At 34.9% G+C, this 18718-nt stretch overlaps 1 pseudogene; it reads left to right on the top strand.

Moving 5' to 3' along the window:
* The first annotated feature begins 18123 nt into the window (after positions 1 to 18123).
* On the top strand, positions 18124 to 18261 carry LOC125171487 (uncharacterized; annotated as a pseudogene).
* The last annotated feature ends 457 nt before the right edge of the window (positions 18262 to 18718 follow it).

Genomic DNA, 18718 nt, shown 5'->3' with positions numbered 1-18718 from the left:
GAAACTTGTAATTGCAAATTATTTTTCTTACCCTTTGTAGGTATAAATCTCCTCCTAGCCTCATGCCAGTTTTACAGTCTAGGAATTCCTTTCTTTAAGGACCTAAACAATTAGCAAACCAATGACCTTATCACAATGACCAACCTCTCACTTCTCACCTACCATCCCCCACTACTTTTTCTATGTACTCACCCTAGCTCTTAAACACTCTCCCACCTTTTGTTTCTGGGGACTTGAGTTAAATCTCTATTATTTCAAGAGTCTTCAATAAAGTCTTCCTTGCTTGTTTACTCTTTCCAGTGCAATTTTTCTTTCCTCTTGACTATGACTAAGAGTTATTCGTCTAACATTAAAATAAGTACACCTTGGCCAACTCTTCACAGCAGTGGGTGTGTGCGTGAGTGCGCGCACATGCGTGCGCATGCGCATGCCCATGTCCTTTTTCTCAGTGGTTTTTTTTTTTTTAAAGATTTATTATTTGGTAACAATTTAAAATATATAGAAAAGTTGCAAAGATGGTAGAGAAGGTTCCCATATGCCTCCGTCTAGTCCCACTTACTACTATTATCTTATATTATCATGGTATATTTACCAAAATTAAGAAATTAATATTTAGAACAATAATGTTAATTCAACTTTACTCTTTATTCACTTTTATTATTTAACTTTATTCTTGATTAATATTATTAATTCACTTTACTCTTTTACTTTTCCCACAAATGTCCTTTATCTTTTCCTGGATCTAATTCATAATATCATATTGCATTTAATAAAATTTCTTTCATCAGTTCTGGACTGTGACTGTTTCATAGACTTTCTTAATTTTTAATGAGCCTGATAGTTTTGCAAAGTATGGGTTAGGTATTTTGTAGAATGTTCCTCAATTTTGGTTTGTCTGATGTTTTTCTCATGATTATACTAGGGTTCTTTTTTTAAAAGAATATTATGCCACTGAAGTGACCTTTCCATCATAGCATTATCAAAGGATACATGCTATCAGTATGACTTATTGCTATTGATATTAACCTTGATCACTCAATTAAGGTATTGTCCGTTAAGCATCTCGACTATAAAGTTTGGTGGTTTTTTTTGCTTTTTGTTTTTTTTTTTTTTTTACTTTTCATATTCTTCTTGGGAAGTGACTGAAACCAAATCATACTTGGGAGGAGGTAGTATCGACATATATAATTTGATTTTCTGTAAGAAAGAATTGTCTCTTTCATTTCATTTAGTTATTCAACAATTTCTTTATATCAGTATGGACTCATGAATATTTCTTTCTGATTACTTATGTCAGAGAACAGAGTTTAAAAACCAATATTGGGGTGCTCAGAAAAGTATACCTTTTAATTGAAAATTCTGTGATTGTTTCTGTGATGGTAATAACTTAATTTTTCAATTATAGATTAAAGATCCCTGTGTTTGGCTCTTCTACTTTAGTAGATTAGGAGTCAGTTCTCAATATTTTCATTTAAAGTCTTATTTTTCTGTTTAAGGACCTCAGGTATTAAAAAAAAAAAAAACCTCTTAGGTATTCATCTTTCTCTGATCATGGCTTACTATCATGATTGGCCCAAACAAAGCCCCCTCTTAAGTTACACTTCCCCCTTCCCTCCCATTCCATTTTCAATTTTCATTGCTCTTAATCTCCCATAATCCTACTTTAGGATGTTCAATATACTTTTTTACACGTGTGTATCTTTAGTTTCTGGTGAATCCTAAAAAAGGATATGTTTAGGTAGTATTTTTCTTTAATTTTTTTAACATTTAATTATTATTATTTTTTTTTTAATTTTTTTTCAACGTTTATTTATTTCTGGGACAGAGAGAGACAGAGCATGAACGGGGGTGGGGCAGAGAGAGAGGGAGACACAGAATCGGAAGCAGGCTCCAGGCTCTGAGCCATCAGCCCAGAGCCTGACGCGGGGCTCGAACTCCCGGACCGCGAGATCGTGACCGGCTGAAGTCAGACGCTTAACCGACTGCGCCACCCAGGCGCCCCAACATTTAATTATTTTTGAGAGAACGAGACAGAGCTTGAGGGGGAGAGGGACAGCAAGGGAGGGCGACACAGAATCTGAAGCAGTCTCTAGGCTCTGAGCTGTCAGCACAGAGCCCATGGTAGGGCTCAAACTCACACACCATGAGATCATGACCTGAGCTGAAGTTGGATGCTCAACTGACTGAGCCACCCAGGTGCCCCTAGGTAGTATTTCGATTTAAACTTATAGTGTTCTATATATATCATTATTTTATTATACTAATTTGGATTTTTTATAGATGAGGCATGTTTGTCTATATTAGTAAGTATTGCTTTCTCTTATTTCAATTGCATGTTTCTAATATTCATCTTTTCCCCCCTGTGTTTTCTTTCTTCCTTTTTCATCTTCATTCCTTGTGCCCTTTCAATGGTGAGAGCTCCACACTATTTCAGAAATTAATACCTTGTTTATTTTATACTTACTTAGCAAATAATTTTCTATTTAGACATTAGAAGTTTGGCCTAGTATCCTTTCATGAATTAAATCTTTAGTATGAATGTATTCATCTATCAATTTTTACATTATAAATATTATTTTTTTCTCCTTTATAATGTTATTATCCAAAAAGATAGTTTACAACTTCATATATTCAAATTGCTCAGTGTTTAAACAGCTGTTAAATTTTTTTAATTTTTTCTTGCACAAATTTAATTTTATGGTAATCTACAAGTTTTTATTGTTGCTACTTCTAATTTGTATATTTCTACTTAAATTTTCTAATTGGTTATTGCTGACAAATATGAAATCTATGAATTTTTGTACATTCACCTTAATAAAATCTCCTCTATTATTTCAAACATTTTTGTTCAATGATTTACCGTTTTTTAGTATAATTATATTATTTATAAATGATGACAATGTTCTCTATTCCATTTCATTCTTTACACATCCTATTCTATTTCTCATCTTAATATATTGGTCAGGATATCTATAACTGTTGTTAACAATAGCAGTCAAAAAGGACTTTTTGTCTTGTGCTTGTCTTTAGAAGGACTGCTTAAAGTTTCTGCATTAAATATGTTTCTTACTGGATACTTTTTAGATATAACTTTTATCTTAAGGATTTTTCATGTATGTCTTGCCTTTGAAATAGATTTTTCCCCTTAAATAAGTATTTTATCTTATCTAATATTTTCCAACATCTATCAAAATAATCTGATAATTTTTTCTTTAGGTCATCAAGTTGAAAAAACATATACATACATGGTAGGATTAAATTTGTTAAAGTTTATCAATTGTGTGGGGCGCCTGGGTGGCTCAGTCGGTTAAGCATCCGACTTCAGCTCAGGTCACGATCTTGTGGTCCATGAGTTCGAGCCCCGCATCGGGCTCTGGGCTGATGGCTCAGAGCCTGGAGCCTGCTTCCGATTCTGTGTCTCCCTCTCTCTCTGCCCCTCCCCCGTTCATGCTCTGTCTCTCTCTGTCTCAAAAATAAATAAACATTAAAAAAAAAAAGTTTAAAAAAAAGTTTATCAATTGTGTGATTTATAAAGTCTACATATTTGAGTGGCACCTCAATGGCTCAGTCAGTTAAGTGTAAGACTCTTGATTTCAGCTCAGATCATGATCCCAGGGTCATGGAAGTGAGCTCCACATCAGGATCTGTACTGAGCATGGAACCTGCTTAAGATTCTCTCTCTCCCTCTCTCTCTATCCCTTCCTGACTTGTGCTCCCATTCTCTCTCTCTCTCCCTCTCTCTCTCTCTCTCAAGAATTAACTACAGTTCCTGTTCTAAATGTTGGAAATAATTTGATATTTATATGAAAATTGTTAATTTGATTTGTATTCTGATCTTATAGAAAGTACTCCACTTCTAAATGAATGGGGTTTGACAGACAAAACTTTTAAAACAGCAGCATAAGATCTATCAAAACATGTATGAAGGAATTGATTGATATGCTGTATGCCTACAGCACAATATTTTAAAGTAAAAATATTTTTATCATTTACACTTTATAAATTATAATCTTATAATAATTGGAAGGTAGATGAAAGCAAAAACCAAAAATATGTAAGTTGGAAATACAAATTTAGTGATATATGTAGATGTAGGTCTAATATATTTCAGTTTATTTATCTTCTCAGATCACAGAAATATTACCAATGTTAATATGTGTTTGTTTTAGAGCTGTGAAAGCTGTTACTCATATTATTTGGCAAATAAAATGCCCATAAATTTGCTTCAGGCAAATCTGCATTCATTATGGTTGTGTATTTTTAAGTTCTCCCATTTAAGTGGTATAAACTTTACTAGCAATTTCTAGGGGAAAGAAAAACCCAAGAGTTTTCCATTTCCACACATGTAAAATGTGGATGGTAATGTTGCTACTTGACCTCATAAGGTCATTCTGAGAATCAAATTAGTTACCAGATGTAAATATCTGAGGATATTTGTCTTGAGATGCAGAAACTGGGCATGGCAGGTAATACCTTGCTGCATCTCTATAGTCTATTTTGTGATCCTTTGTTTCTTTGTTCTAGTCGATACTGCGCTTGCCTACATTCAAACTACAAATTCTTCCTTCGCTGTATTATGTAGCTTATAATATCTTTGCTTTGTTCTTAGGAATTCTTGTGCTTTTTAGGTGAACGTTCTCTTTTGTGCCTGCATAATTTGGGGGTCAGCCAAGGACTTGAACACATATTTAGTCAAATTTGGGGGCTTTTCCCCTTTGTGACTCTTTCTTTCTAAGGCTTCCAAGTTTCCAGCTGTTCTGCTAATTTATTGCTATCTTCTAAGGCATCAAGTCTTCGAGATGTCACCATTTTGTTCTTCAAAACGTGTAAGCTTGGGAAATGCACTCTGTTAGAAAAACAAAAGCAGGAAACAGGTTTTAGCATAGCTGTCCTTCTAATCTATAAAGATTAAGAGGCGGTACCTCTGTTTATCACTGGCCCCCTTGGACTCTCCCTTGTGTCTGCATAATGTAGCTGCATTCCTGGATTTAGGCAGATTTTATGTGCAGGTACTTGGTCTCATTCCAATATTTCTCTCACAACATCAGTAAACCTGTAGCTTTTGCCACCATCCTAATCAGAAAGCCACAGACTCACAAATCTTACCCTTCTAGTTGAACTTTTTTCAAAAGTAAACTCTCCTTGGGTTCCAGGCTGTGTTTGGATGTTTTCTAGAGCCTTTAAATGATGAGTTTTTGAAAATAATTTCTTTAGTTTTTTTCATTGTAATTTGTGGGAAGGTTCATGTAGCCACTTCACTCCAAATCCATTTTTGCCCACAGTTGATATGTTCATTTTCTGAACATTTAATGGTTTTATGCTCAGCATATTCACCAATTTAACTTTAATAGACTTTTTTATTTCATTTACATCAGTTTTGTCATATAGCGGGTTGCCCAGAATCACAGCTTATACATGTCTCTTTAAATTTGTAGCACTAAGGAAGGTGTTTGGCTTAAAATAGGTTTAAAAAAAAATACATCTGTACTAAATGATTACCTGAAGAGAGATATTTTTATTGTATTTACTTTGGGTTTTTCATTTTATGACATCGGCCAATATTTTATATTTAGTTCTGCTTTTGTGTTTTATTATTTTATGTTACACTATGGGATGTCAGATTCTGTAGAAAAGACCATAATGTGATTCACACTGTTTTGAATCACTTTTCATCCTAAGAAACCTCCATTGTTCCATGAAATGCTCACTTTCATTTGTAGCAACTCACAGAGTTAGAAAGCAATTAATGTCAAATTTAATTAGACTCTAGAACATTCCACAAACAATTATTCACAGATTACAATGAAAAACTACATTGAGTGAGACTCCTGACTAGGGCAAGAAGACAAAAGTAAGAGAGCAAATAACAGAACTATTACACAAATGAAGTAAAAGTTGGAGGTAGTAAGGACATCAAAAAAATCCAAAATTAGGAAAGCAACTAAAAATGTAGAGAATGAAAAAAGATAGAAAAAAAGTCTTTAAAATTGCCAAATTTGGGGAATGATGCTTTACAAAATACCTACAAAGTGTTTGGCATTGATTTATCACAAAAGTATGTTTATGTTCTCTCGTGTTAATTATAATCATGGTGTTAGTAGGAGTTTAAGAAACACAAGATGAAAAGCCAAAGTAAACTGTACTACAAAGAGTAGAGTTAGAGAATTTGAAGAAATAGAGGAAAACATAGGAAAAAGAGTGGATATATGATAGGCACAGTAAGAAGAGTATCAGGCTAATAAGCTACATTGGTATTCAAAGTTGCAGATATTCTTACCCTGGTGAGAATCCATCTTCAACAAAGGTAAGACTGGGCTGGCAGTCCAGGAGTAACAAACACAGATTGAAAATTGAATATTATTTCCTAGATAATGAGTTTTCCCATGATTTCCTAAGTTCGCTGGCCTGTGTCCTGCCATCTGCATCTACTAATGGTTTTCTTCTATAGGTTTAGGTTAGAACATATTCTGTGTTAGTCATGGTGGAATTAAGAAGTAAAAAGTAATCCGGGGTACCTGGGTGGCTCAGTCGGTTGAGCGTCCGACTTCGGCTCAGGTCATGATCTCACAGTTTGTGAGTTCAAGCCCCGCGTCGGGCTCTGTGCTGACAGCTCAGAGCCTGGAGCCTGCTTCAGATTCTGTATCTCCCTCTCTCTCTCTGCCCCATCCCCACTCATGCTCTGTCTCTCTCTGTCTTAAAAATAAATAAAACATTTAAAAAAAAAAGTAATCCAAAAATTAGCCAGCCGTAGGGTTGAGAATTACACTGTGTTCTTAGCTATTTTTGGTAATCAAAGTGACAGGGATGATTTAGGAAAATTATTTTCTAGCCTCTCATTTTGTGTTAACACAATTTTTATGACTGTGTTCTAGCACTGAATCTTATTCTATAGTCTGTCTCTTTATCCAAATACCTTCTACATGACTTCCTCCTATGTATAGGGTCATACAATGAAATTTCAGTTTTTACTAAGTCTGACTCCAATAGTTTATTTAGACAGTTTGACTGAACCATACCTGTGTCATACATAGCCTTTAAAAATTGTATCTTCTTTGACCTCTGTTAGTTCTTGAATACTTCCATTCTGATCAGCCACATTTAAGGTACTTCAGCATTGTCCTGACAATGATTTGTCAGTTACTGAAATGTCTAGTCCATGCCTAGAGTTTTCTTGCAAGTCTTGTATTTGGGCTTATGTTTATGTTTTAGAGTTAGAAGAACCAGGCATTTTCTCCAGCCATAAAACATGGCCTGGCTCTTACATTATTGGGTTGGCTCTGGGAAGTCAACAACACTTTATTCCTGTTGCACAAGAACATGTGGGGGAAATATTTAAGGGGAAAAGAGAGAGATGAAAAAAGTCTAGGTTTAACAGTCTTTATAATAAACATAATTTTATTTTGTTGAACTTATCATATTATTTTCCTGGTATAACAAAGTACCACAAACTGGGTAGCTTAAAAAAAAAACAAAGAAAGAAATATTCTTTTGGGGGGAAATCGATTTGACCTATAACGTTTACATATTGACGAACAAGTAGAATCATACAGAATATTTTTCCCCTCAAAATATTAAAAAAAGAGTATGAGAGTTTAAATTATGGGCAGGTAGATGAAAAATAAAATGGCTTATGTATCTAATATCCTAAAGAAGAAAAATCTGTAATCTATACGAGACATAGCTAGTTGTTGGGGCATTATGTGAGTGGCCCTAAAAATAAGTAGGGGGTAATGCTAATGTTGATAAGGATTAGCTTAATACAGGGCTTCTTGGGCAATTTTCATTCACTAAATATTCTATACAAATTAATCATTCTTTTTAGCTGCATATTTTAAGAGATTTGACCATCCCTCAATAAGAAATCAAACCAGGGACTTAAAGCCCTGATTATAAATGGCAGTGTAGGCCCAAACTTCAGCGTTGGCTCAATTCAAGGTTTCATCTACGTTCCCTCAGGAATTAGAATTTAAATGAGTCTGTCACCCAGTTAAGTGATATGTTTAAAATAACTTTCATAAACAAATCAATTGCTTTTCTTAGATGTGAAATTTGGTTTTCCTTTATATCTCTGAGTGGTTTTCTTAATATGTTTCTGTGATAATGGACCATATAATAGAAGATCTTGTTTTCTGTTCTTTAGATCTTGTGACTCTCCTGGTTTTGTCCAACCACCTATTTCCTGGAGGGACACTTAGGGTTAACTTCCACTCTCCAGTTTCCTTTAAAATGTCTGATAACAGAAGTTTGTATTTATTTATTTATTTATTTATTCATTCATTCATTCATTTATTCATTTATTTATTTATTATTTTTTATTATTTTTTTTTAATCGCTGCAGCAGATATATCTGGGGAGGAGGGTGTTTGGTCAACTGTTGTGCCCGTTTGCTTCAATTTATTCCACCTAATGAGACGTCTTAGGGCAGCAGTCATGTTGACAGTAAAAGTAATAGCTTTACAAAAGCAGTAACCTGTAGCCACATATTGCTCTTCTGAAAAATGGAAGCATTCGTTCAGGGCACATCTTTTTATTGAGCGACCACCATCTATGATAGAAGATATAGGTGAGAAAAGAACATTTCTAATCGAAGAACACTCCGATAAGGAGGGTCAATTAATCTTTGTCTTTTGAAACTGAGGGTAGGAGTTAACTTCTGTAAACTAGGGTGATGGCAAAGTTCAAATAAAACTTACATTATTAAAGTTCTCTGTGACTCTCCTTTTTCAGCCTGTGCAAATTACTTTGCCCTTGTGTCAGCTCATGACTTAATACAGTTGCTAGGGCCTGGTTGGTTACCAATGTTAACAAATGCTGAAAACCATAAATTCTCTTGGCAGTGGCTATTATCTAAACCTGAAGAACTGGGTTGCATTTAGATGAGCTCATCTTAGCTTGTTGTTATCTTTTGGGAGTTTCACCTTAATGCTACTGAGTGGGAAAGCTAAGTGCAAAGTGAAACTCAAGTAAATCCTGCCCTGACTGCTCGCAGGCCTTGAATGTGTAAAGGATTAAAGAACAACAGGGTACATTACCAGCTCCGTAGCTTGACCTAAATATTTCTTATGTTTATGTCAGAACTGACCTATGGAAACTGTTGGTTTTTCAAAGACTCGAGAATTCTTAAAACCCACACATTCCAGAATTATCTAATGGATTCTATTTCACATTTCACTGTTTCCATGCTAATACAACCTAATAGATACCTAGTGTGTTTCTTATTTGGATACTAACTATAATTTTAAGGATCATGACATGACATGATAACATGCTTACAGTTTGAGCACCATCTATATTTAGTTCATATAAATAGCTATCAGAGTTAGGAATATGGTGGGGTAGGGGGGAGGCACAACATATTCTGAACATATATATGCCCTGGATCCTGAATAATGGAACTATTTCCCAGCCTATGGACACTATATTTAACAACAAAACCCATGAGGAATACTTTGTGTGATCAAAGAAAGGCAGACTGATTGTATCAAGTAGGAAGTTTCACAATAGAAATAATTCAGCAGATATTTTCAATGCTTTTAAACAAAAATGCAACCTCAAATGTTTGTGTAACACACTGTGTAAGTACAGGGTTCTGTATGTTACAATTGTTACAAATAGCATCTACTTCAGTGAGATTACCCTTATAATTACATAGTATTTTTCTGATGTATAATGTTGGAATGTTTAAATTCATGTCTAGTAAATAAAGTTATTAGGAAATCAATAGTATTACCTCATTTACCTTTCAGTTTTTGATCGATCCTATATTTCCACAAAATTACGACTTCAACAAAAAGATACTTCACATTAATATTTTCTTTCATGTTCTGCATAATTCTGTTTTACTTGTAAATTTAAATAATGTTTAGGAAAACAGAGGAAACAGTTCCAAATACATGATAAACCCTAGTCAAAAGGGTGCTATTCACTAGTGGATTTCAATTTAGGTGTTTGTTGTTTGTTTGTTTGTTTTGGTTTTTTGTTTTGTTTTGGTTTGGTTAACAATTGTCCATTTCTAGAAACACATTCTGAATAGCTCATCCAATTATTGATTTTTATCCGGGTTTTTTGAAAAACATGTTTTGAGCAGTTAGCTTACTTTCATTCAATCATCTTTCAGACATACTTGCTGAACCCTTAATGAGTAGTAACACATAAAGATGAAATCATGTTTCTTAGCTGACTAAAATTTTTAAGAGGGTTTACCACTTGGTTTTCTCTATTAGAAATAACATAAACTCTTCCACGAGTAACTGTCTCAAATAATAAAGCTGCAGTCCACATGTTTTCTGTTTTGTTTTGTTTTGTTTTTTTCCTCTTCGCATCCTTAGCAGACACCTGTGTGAGAAGAACTCTGACAACACACTTGGCGTGAATCTTCCTTGGAAACATTGGTCACAAGCTGATTAAAGATATTTTTCAAAACAAAATCTTGCAATGCATATGTTCTCTATTTGGCAAGAAACCATTTCTAGTATATTTTCTCCTAAGTGTCAAAGGGGTAATAGAATTCTGTGAAATTATATGTTGCTCTGTTTGTCCCTAACTCTAGCCTTGATTCGCAGAAAGGCTTTTCTCTAGAAAGAAAACAACGATATTTTCTAGTGCAACCCTGAAAATTTCTTATTGTTCATAGTCAAAGAACACAATTAAAGTGCTTTTGCTGAGATCAACAAGCTGCTGGAAATCTTGACATAATTTGTTCATTGTTTTCCGTTTTGAAAAATAATTGATAGGTGGTGCTACTTTTCATGCTATTGAAAATATTAATGATTGACATGTGTTATATTTTAATTGACTTGGATTAGGACTTCCAGCTCCCCTTCCAGCAAGTGTGGTGGCTTTCCAATATTTGGTGTCTCCTTCACTGAGAATGTGGAAACTTAACAGTGGTAAAATAAGCCAAAATGTGTAGGGCAACTATAGCTATTAAAAAGGTAACTCCAAAAAGGACAACTTGGCTGAGATTTTCAATCAAATATATTTAAAGAAGTAGTTTTCATTTGTAATTTTTTTCTTATCATTCAGAAAAGTAATGACAATTTAATTTTATGGATAACATTATGTATAAACAGAGTCATAAATTTACTCTCCATTCTTAATTTGAAACTATCTCATGTTACTTGCCAGTGCATCTTATTCCCAGAAGGATCCTGTCTAGTGGCTTATCCTTTACCCAGTTAAACTACAGAGTTTGTAAATGATAGCTTCCATTTCTTCTCTGGAGAGAGAGTTACACACTCATCACCATTAAGAAGTCATCATCATTAAGAAGTTTTTTGCTGACATTGGCCTAAATACTTGTTTCCATTCTGCTACTCAGAGTTCTAATAATACCTTAAATAATGTCATTTTATACTTGATGTTTATACCTTTCAACACCAGTCTTCCATTCACTTAATTCTGGCTATAACTTGCTTTCTAGCATCTATACAGATTCTGTCTCTCCCGTGCTAGAAATAAATACTAATGAAGACGCACTTGCTATTAAAGAACATAGAGAATCCCTTGAGCAGTTGAATAAAGGTCTAAGCTTTATTCCATCTACTAATTGACTGAGTGAGAGCTACTAGGCTAAAATGAAAGTCAGGCCAGATAAGTAAATTAAGAATGAAATGAAACCCAAGATTTAAACAACTGATACAAAGGACTCGGGAAGAAAGGGACTTTGAGAGAAGAAATCAACTAAGTTGTTTCCATCACTGTTTTCTGTCAACCTCTCTGATTTTCCTTTAGCATAAATAAAGACATATGTCTTTGTTATAGTTAGGATTGCTCAAAATAAATATTTTAAATACATCAAATATTATTGCACCCCTGATATGTGATATTTTTAGCATCCAGTTGGTCTTCCAAAAGACCAATTTGGAATTGATGAATTCCCATTCATCAATTGAGAATGTTCTGACATTTCCAGAAAGATACAATTTAAGTAGCAGATGGAGTGAACTGAAAAGCTCACGTTGCTAACTCTAAGGTAACTGTGGATTCTGGTTTGCCTACGATGGTTCTGATTTATACTTTGCAAAAAAGAAAACAGAATGTCAGAGATATACAGGCATACCTCAAAGATATTGCTGGTCCTGTTCCAGACCACTGCAATTAAGTGAATATCACAAGAGAGTCGAATGAGGGGCGCTTGGGTGACTCAGTCAGTTAAGCATCTGACTTCAGGTCAGGTCATGATCTCGTGATCTGTGAGTTGGAGCCCCGTTTTGGGCTCTGTGCTGACAGCTCAGAGCCTGGAGCCTGCTTCAGATTCTGTGTCTCTCTCTCTCTCTCTGTCTGCCCCTCCCCCACTCATGCTCGCTCTCACTCTCTCAAAAATAAATAAACATTAAAAATTAAAAAAAAGAGTCAAATGAATTTTTTGTTTCCCAATGCATATAAAAGTTATGTTTATATTCTACTATTGTCTGTTAACTGTGCAGTAGCATTATGTCTAAAAAATGTTCATACTTTAAAAAAATACACTTTTGCTAAAAAATGCTAATCATTGGGGCACTTGTGTGGCTCAGTCGGTTAAGCATCCGACTTTGGCTCAGGTCATGATCTCACAGCTCGTGAGATCTGTGCTCTGTGCTGACAGCTCAGAGCCTGGAGCCTGTTTCAGATTCTGTCTCCCTCTCTCTTTGACCACCTGCCCCTACTCACACTTTGTCTCTCTCTCTCCCTCAAGTATAAATAAACATTAAAAATTTTTAAAAATGCTAATCATTATCTGAGCTTTCAGTAAGGGATAACTTTTTGCTGGTGCACGATCTTGCCTTGATGTTGATGGCTGCTGACTGAATGGAGTGGTAACTGCAGAAGGTTGGGGTGGCTGTGACAATTTCTTAAAATTAGACAACAGTGAACTTTGTTGCATTGGTTGACTCTTCCCTTCATGAATGATTTCTCTGAAGCACACAATGTCGTTTGATAGCATTTTACCCACAGTAGAACTTCTTTCAAAATTGGATTCAACCCTCTAAACCTGCAGGTTAGACCAGGTGCATTGTCAATGAGTAATAATATTTTGAAAGGAATCATTTTTTTCTGAGCAGTAGTTCTCAACTGTAGGCTAAAAATACTCAGTAAACCATGTACCAGACTTTGTTATTCCATTTATAGGGCACAGGCAGAGTATATTAAGAATAATTCTTACAGGCCATAGGATTTTTGGAAAACAATGAATACTATTCCCTTCAGCTTAACATCACCAGCTGCATTAGCCCCTATCAAGACAGTCAGCCTGTCCTTTGAAGCTGTAAAGCCAGGCTTTGATTTCTCTCTAGCTATGTAAGCCCTAGATTACATCTTCTTCCAGTAGAAGACTGTTTTGTCTACATTGAAAATCTGTTGTTGAAAATCTAGGGAAGGTCATGAATTATCTTCCCTAGACCTTCTGGAGAACTTGCTGCAGCTTCTACATCAGCACTTGCTGCTTTCCCTTGTACTACATGTTATGAAAATGGCTTCTTTACTTAAACCTTAGGAACCAACCTCTCCTAAGTTCAGACTTTTCTTCTGCAAGAAAGTCTTCTCTCAGCCTTCACAGAACTGAGGGTTTAGGGACTTGCACGGGATTAGGCTTTGGCTTAAAGGGATGTTGTGGCTGGTTTGATCTAACCAGACCACTCAAACTTTCTCCACATCAACACTAAGGTAGTTTTGCTTTCTTACCATGTGTATCTTCACTGGAGTAGGTTTCTTCATTTCTTTCAAGATTTTTCCTTGTATTCTCTACTTGTCTTACTGTTTGGTGCAAGAGGCCTGGCATACAGTCTAACTCAGCTTTTGACATGCCTTCCTCACTAAGCTTAATTATTTCTAGCTGCTGATTGTAGGTAATAGACATGCAACTTTTCTTTCACTTAAACATTTAGAGGAAATTTTAGGATTATTAATTGGGTTAATTTCAACATTCTTGTGTCTCAGGGAATAAGGAGGCTCAGGAGAGGGAAGAGAGATGGGGAATGGCCAGTCAGTGGAGCACACATCAAACACACCCGCTTGTTAAGTTCACTGCCTTATATAGGCATGGTTCATAGCACCCCAAAACAATTACAATAGTAACCTCAAAGATCACTGATAATAAGTAAACATAACAGATGTAATAATAGTGAAAAGTTTGAAATATTGCAATAACTACCAAAATATGACACAAAGACATTACTGTTGGAAAACCATGCCAGTAGACTTTCTCAAGGCAGGGATTGCCACAAACCTTCAATTTGTAAAAAGCACAGTATCTCTGAAGCACAAAAAAGTGATTCACAATAAAATGAGATATGCTTGTAGTGAGAATTAATCTAAGTTTATTACCAAACAAGTCAGGAAACCTGATCCAATGATGCCTACAGATTATCTGTCAAAGAGTAACTCAGAGAAAATTTGTTTAAAGCATAGGATGGATAGATGGAGAGATTAGATAGATGATAGATAGATAGATAGATAGATAGATGACAGATAATAAATAGATGAGACTGACAGAAAGAGAGTGGGAGCAGGCTTTGGATCACAGTCTTGGTGAGAAAAGCAAGGGTGGGACTTGTAAAGGCAGTAGCCTGTAAGTTGTACAAGGGAAAGGAAGGGAAGGACTTGTCAGTTCAGAATTTTTTGGCTGTAGTGGAGCTCAGGGCAGGCCAATTTGTTGAGTATAGAACCGTAGAAAAAAAATTCGCCATCACACTTTTTTTTTCCTCTGGATATTGATCAGTTCTCTGAAAAAATAGTTGTTTTTGTTTGTTTTTTGTTTTTTGTTTTTCTTTGTTTTTGTTTTTTTTTTTTTTCTTTCTGAGTATCCTGACTTCTTGCCGTATTATACTCTCCAGGTGCAGGATCACACTGAGAGAATATCTTTATAAGTTTGTTCAAGGATCCCAAACTTATGTTTTGTGTTTTTTTCTTAATAAGAAAAATTGACCGGGCGCCTGGGTGGCTCAGTTGGTTGGGCATTTGACTTCGGCTCAGGTCATGATCTCACGGTTTGTGAGTTCGAGCCCCGCGTTAGGCTCTGTGCTGACACCTCAGAGCCTGGAGCCTGCTTCAGATTCTGTGTCTCCCTCTCTCTCTGACTGTCCCCCACTTGTGCTCTGTCTCTATCAAAAATAAAATGTAAAAAAATTGTTTTTTAATTAAAAACAGAAAAAAAAAGAAAAATTGACCTTGTGGCCCCAAGATCATGTATTATTTATCGTTTTCACATATTTTCCATTTGCTTAAATAAGTATTTTTTAATAGTTGCATTAAAAGCCTAGGGGTGTCACCTATGTCCACTTTGTGCTTCCAATCTCTGCCATGTCTCTGTTTAGAAACTTTGAGATGTATGAGTAATGAACAGAGTTTTCACTTGGTTAAATCTAAAAGACTGCCAGACCAGCAAAAAGTCAACTCTCTTTACTCAACCTTTTTTCCAAATACACTCTAAAAAACACCTTTGTCCTAAATACTGCATGCAGAATTTTTCAAGATCAGCAGCCAAGGAAAGCTGACCTTTGTATGTGAGAAGTCTTCAACACTTCTGCCTTTTGCTGGCCACTAGTTATAACATCGACCTGTGCTGCGGCCAGTATGCTGACCTGTAAGACACAGCAAGCCATCATAGAATGGTACTGAGATGATGGGGGATCAGACTATCTTCATGCAGGCAATAAGGGTGCATTGTACATAGAGATTTTAAAATAATAAACCTGGCTAAAAATTGGTCTGTTGTCTGCTTCTTGCTGCCTTTATGCTCTGGTAATTCTAAACAACGGCAGTGATAAAATACTCCTCCCTGCCAGGGCTGCACATTTCCACTGCCAATCCCCACCCAACGTTGGTGCACCAGTGGACATGTCATTAGGCAATGGAAAAGAACTTGGGAATGACAATTTTGCATACAAGAAATTGATGCAGGAAATTGAGATTAGGAACCACTGCCAGGGACCAAATAGTAGTCTGAATATTTACATTCTGATACTTTAGGCACACATTGTGCTGTAAGTCTAAAAATATTTTTTGTTGTTTTTTTTATATAACTGTTTTCTGCATCAGTGAACTAAAAACAAAAGTGCATGTTTAATTAAAAAATACATACTAGATGTCCATTTTCCAAGAAAGTTGATTTCATCAATGATTGGAAACTTGAGGATATCACTGACTACATAAAGTCAGAAGAAACAAATCTGCTAAAGAAGCATCAGCATTTGCTTCAAAAGTTAGTAGTTAATTTAAGACTGGTTCTCTCCAAAGCTGTTATATATATGCAGCTACAGAAGGGGCATTTATAGTATCATTCCATGAAACCTGACATTTTATTTAAATTGACCCTTCTAAATTATTTTCATTGATTTTTAAATCTAAGTTTTCCTTTGCACATATAAAACATGAAACAATGAGTGTTAATGTGTTGGCTTCATTTTCAAAAGAAGAATTTGCAAGCAGTTGAATACCAGTTTTCATACTGGTGACATCAGATTCTCCAAGGAGAAAATCAGTTATATTAATTGCAGGAGTGGTTTGATATTTTTGCATTGAATTGATGAAGTTGAAATAAATACTTTGAATTTTTTTCAAAGATACAGCACCAGAGATAACTGGGCAAGCTATTATAACTTCAGATTAAAAAGTTCAATATGGAAGATAAAATTATTTATAGTAATAAGAATTTTAAATTTGATAGGGTGAAGCCTTATGTTTAAAAAGCCCTTAATGAAAAACCTAAAGACACACACAAAAAGTATAATAGGTTGTAGTATAAACTCAGTTTATATTATATACAAAACTGTGATATTCTAAAATCAAAATACAAGCTGTAGTTGTATTTAAACACAGACAGAATTGTAGAAATACAAATTTTTGTTATGAGGTTGGTGTTGAATGTTAAGCAGTACTTCAGAGTGGCAGTAATACTTTCTATGTTATTCTTCATTAATTGGATTTTAGAATTGTTTGAGCCTTTCAAAAGATAAATGTAAAATCAAACGAAGTGTCCTAAAATGGTATTGGACTTTTTGACAGTAAGTCCTTTAAGTTGAAGCTCCATAATATTCAGTATCAATTTGAAATATTTACTAAATGTTCTTAAAATCAAGCACTAAAAATGCCAGCATTTTAAGCTTTTAGTAAGTTTAAGAGACAAAAACAGATGAACATATGGGAAGGGAAATAAAAATAATATAAAAACAGGGAGGGGACAAAACAGAAGAGACTCATAAATATGGAGAACAAACTGAGGGCTACTGGAGGGCGTGTGGAAGGGGAGATGGGCTAAATGGGTAAGGGGCACTAAGGAATCTACTCCTGAAATCATTATTGCATTATATGCCAACTAATTTGGATGTAAATTAAAAAAAATAAAAAATAAAATTAAGTTGTGACTATTAAAAACTGTGTGCAATGGAAGGCATTGGAATGTATCACTACAAAGACAATACAAGAACTGGACAAACTAAAGGAGACGTTAGACATTCTATCAAATTTAAATTTCAAATTTTATATTTATGCTTTGGAATGTCTCAATGTGTGGGGAAGTCTTTTAATGGAGCTCCTAACTTATTTGAAAATAATTGAAAATTCTTCCTGGAAAAGGATATTGAATTGGGAAAGGGAATCAAAATAGTAACATATCACAGGATCCATATGTTGCTTTTCTCCTTTAATATTCATGGTATTTGTTCAGCTTACCATACACATGCATACACATACCTTGTATATTTGGATATTCACATAAAAATACACGAATGGATATGCATACGTGAACTTTCAAATAAACGCGTCCATATGTACATATGTGTATTTATACATTTACTAAATGTAACGCTTATGTGTGGCACTGTGCATATATATGTATATAGGTTTGTGTGTGTGTGTATGCACATGTATGTATAGCGAAATTTCTTCAAAAGTAGGAAAACTTTATTCTTCCATTTTGCTCACTTGATGTGATACACCATAAAATCAGAATCATTAAGGACCTGGACAGACACCTCAATCTTTGCATATATCCCAAGCTTTTCCCCAAGTCTGTTTTTCCAAATCTTCCAAATGAAAACTTTATTGAATATCCTGCTGTGACCCAAATCAGTCTCACATGGGATCATTTCAAGAATGTTTCTTCTTCTTTATTAACTCTGATCTTTATTTAGAATTCTATTTCACATCGCTTCTCGGCCTTTTGGCTAAGATCAAGTGTAGAATTCTATTTCACAAGTTTCTTATGAAGCATATCATGACAATTCTTTAAACTGAATAATGTCCCATCATTCTCAAAGTCGGTCACTTTGGTCTTTACACCATCGGAAATCATCAGCTTTGTATTGAACTGTGCTTGAAAAGTATTCTTTCCAAGATTCTTATGTAGTTTGTTTTTGTGACACATACTTATATTCCCATCATCTTTCCTGTTGACAGACACTTACATATGGTGATACTTAAATATCAGTCTCCTATTGTAATGGTCAATTTTAGACTTAATAAATTCATGCATTAGTGATGGGAAGACAAGGAAATCTCTAAGTGAGCTTCATCTTTTTCCATACAAAATTATTTTCATTATGGAAGCAAAGGATAATTTTAATTTTTCCATGAGAAATTAGCAAAAAGGCAAATTAGCAAACAAAATGTTCTTTACCTCAATGCACTCATTTATTAAAAATAATCAGGTTTAGGGGCGCCTGGGTGGCTCAGTCGGTTAAGCGTCGGACTTCAGCTCAGGTCATGATCTCGCAGTCCGTGAGTTTGAGCCCCGCGTTGG

Source organism: Prionailurus viverrinus, chromosome B4 (assembly GCF_022837055.1).
Source record: "Prionailurus viverrinus isolate Anna chromosome B4, UM_Priviv_1.0, whole genome shotgun sequence".
In the NCBI taxonomy this organism is placed as follows: domain Eukaryota; kingdom Metazoa; phylum Chordata; class Mammalia; order Carnivora; family Felidae; genus Prionailurus; species Prionailurus viverrinus.
Note: the sequence above shows the minus strand (reverse complement) of the source record. Positions and strands in the feature narration are given on the sequence as shown.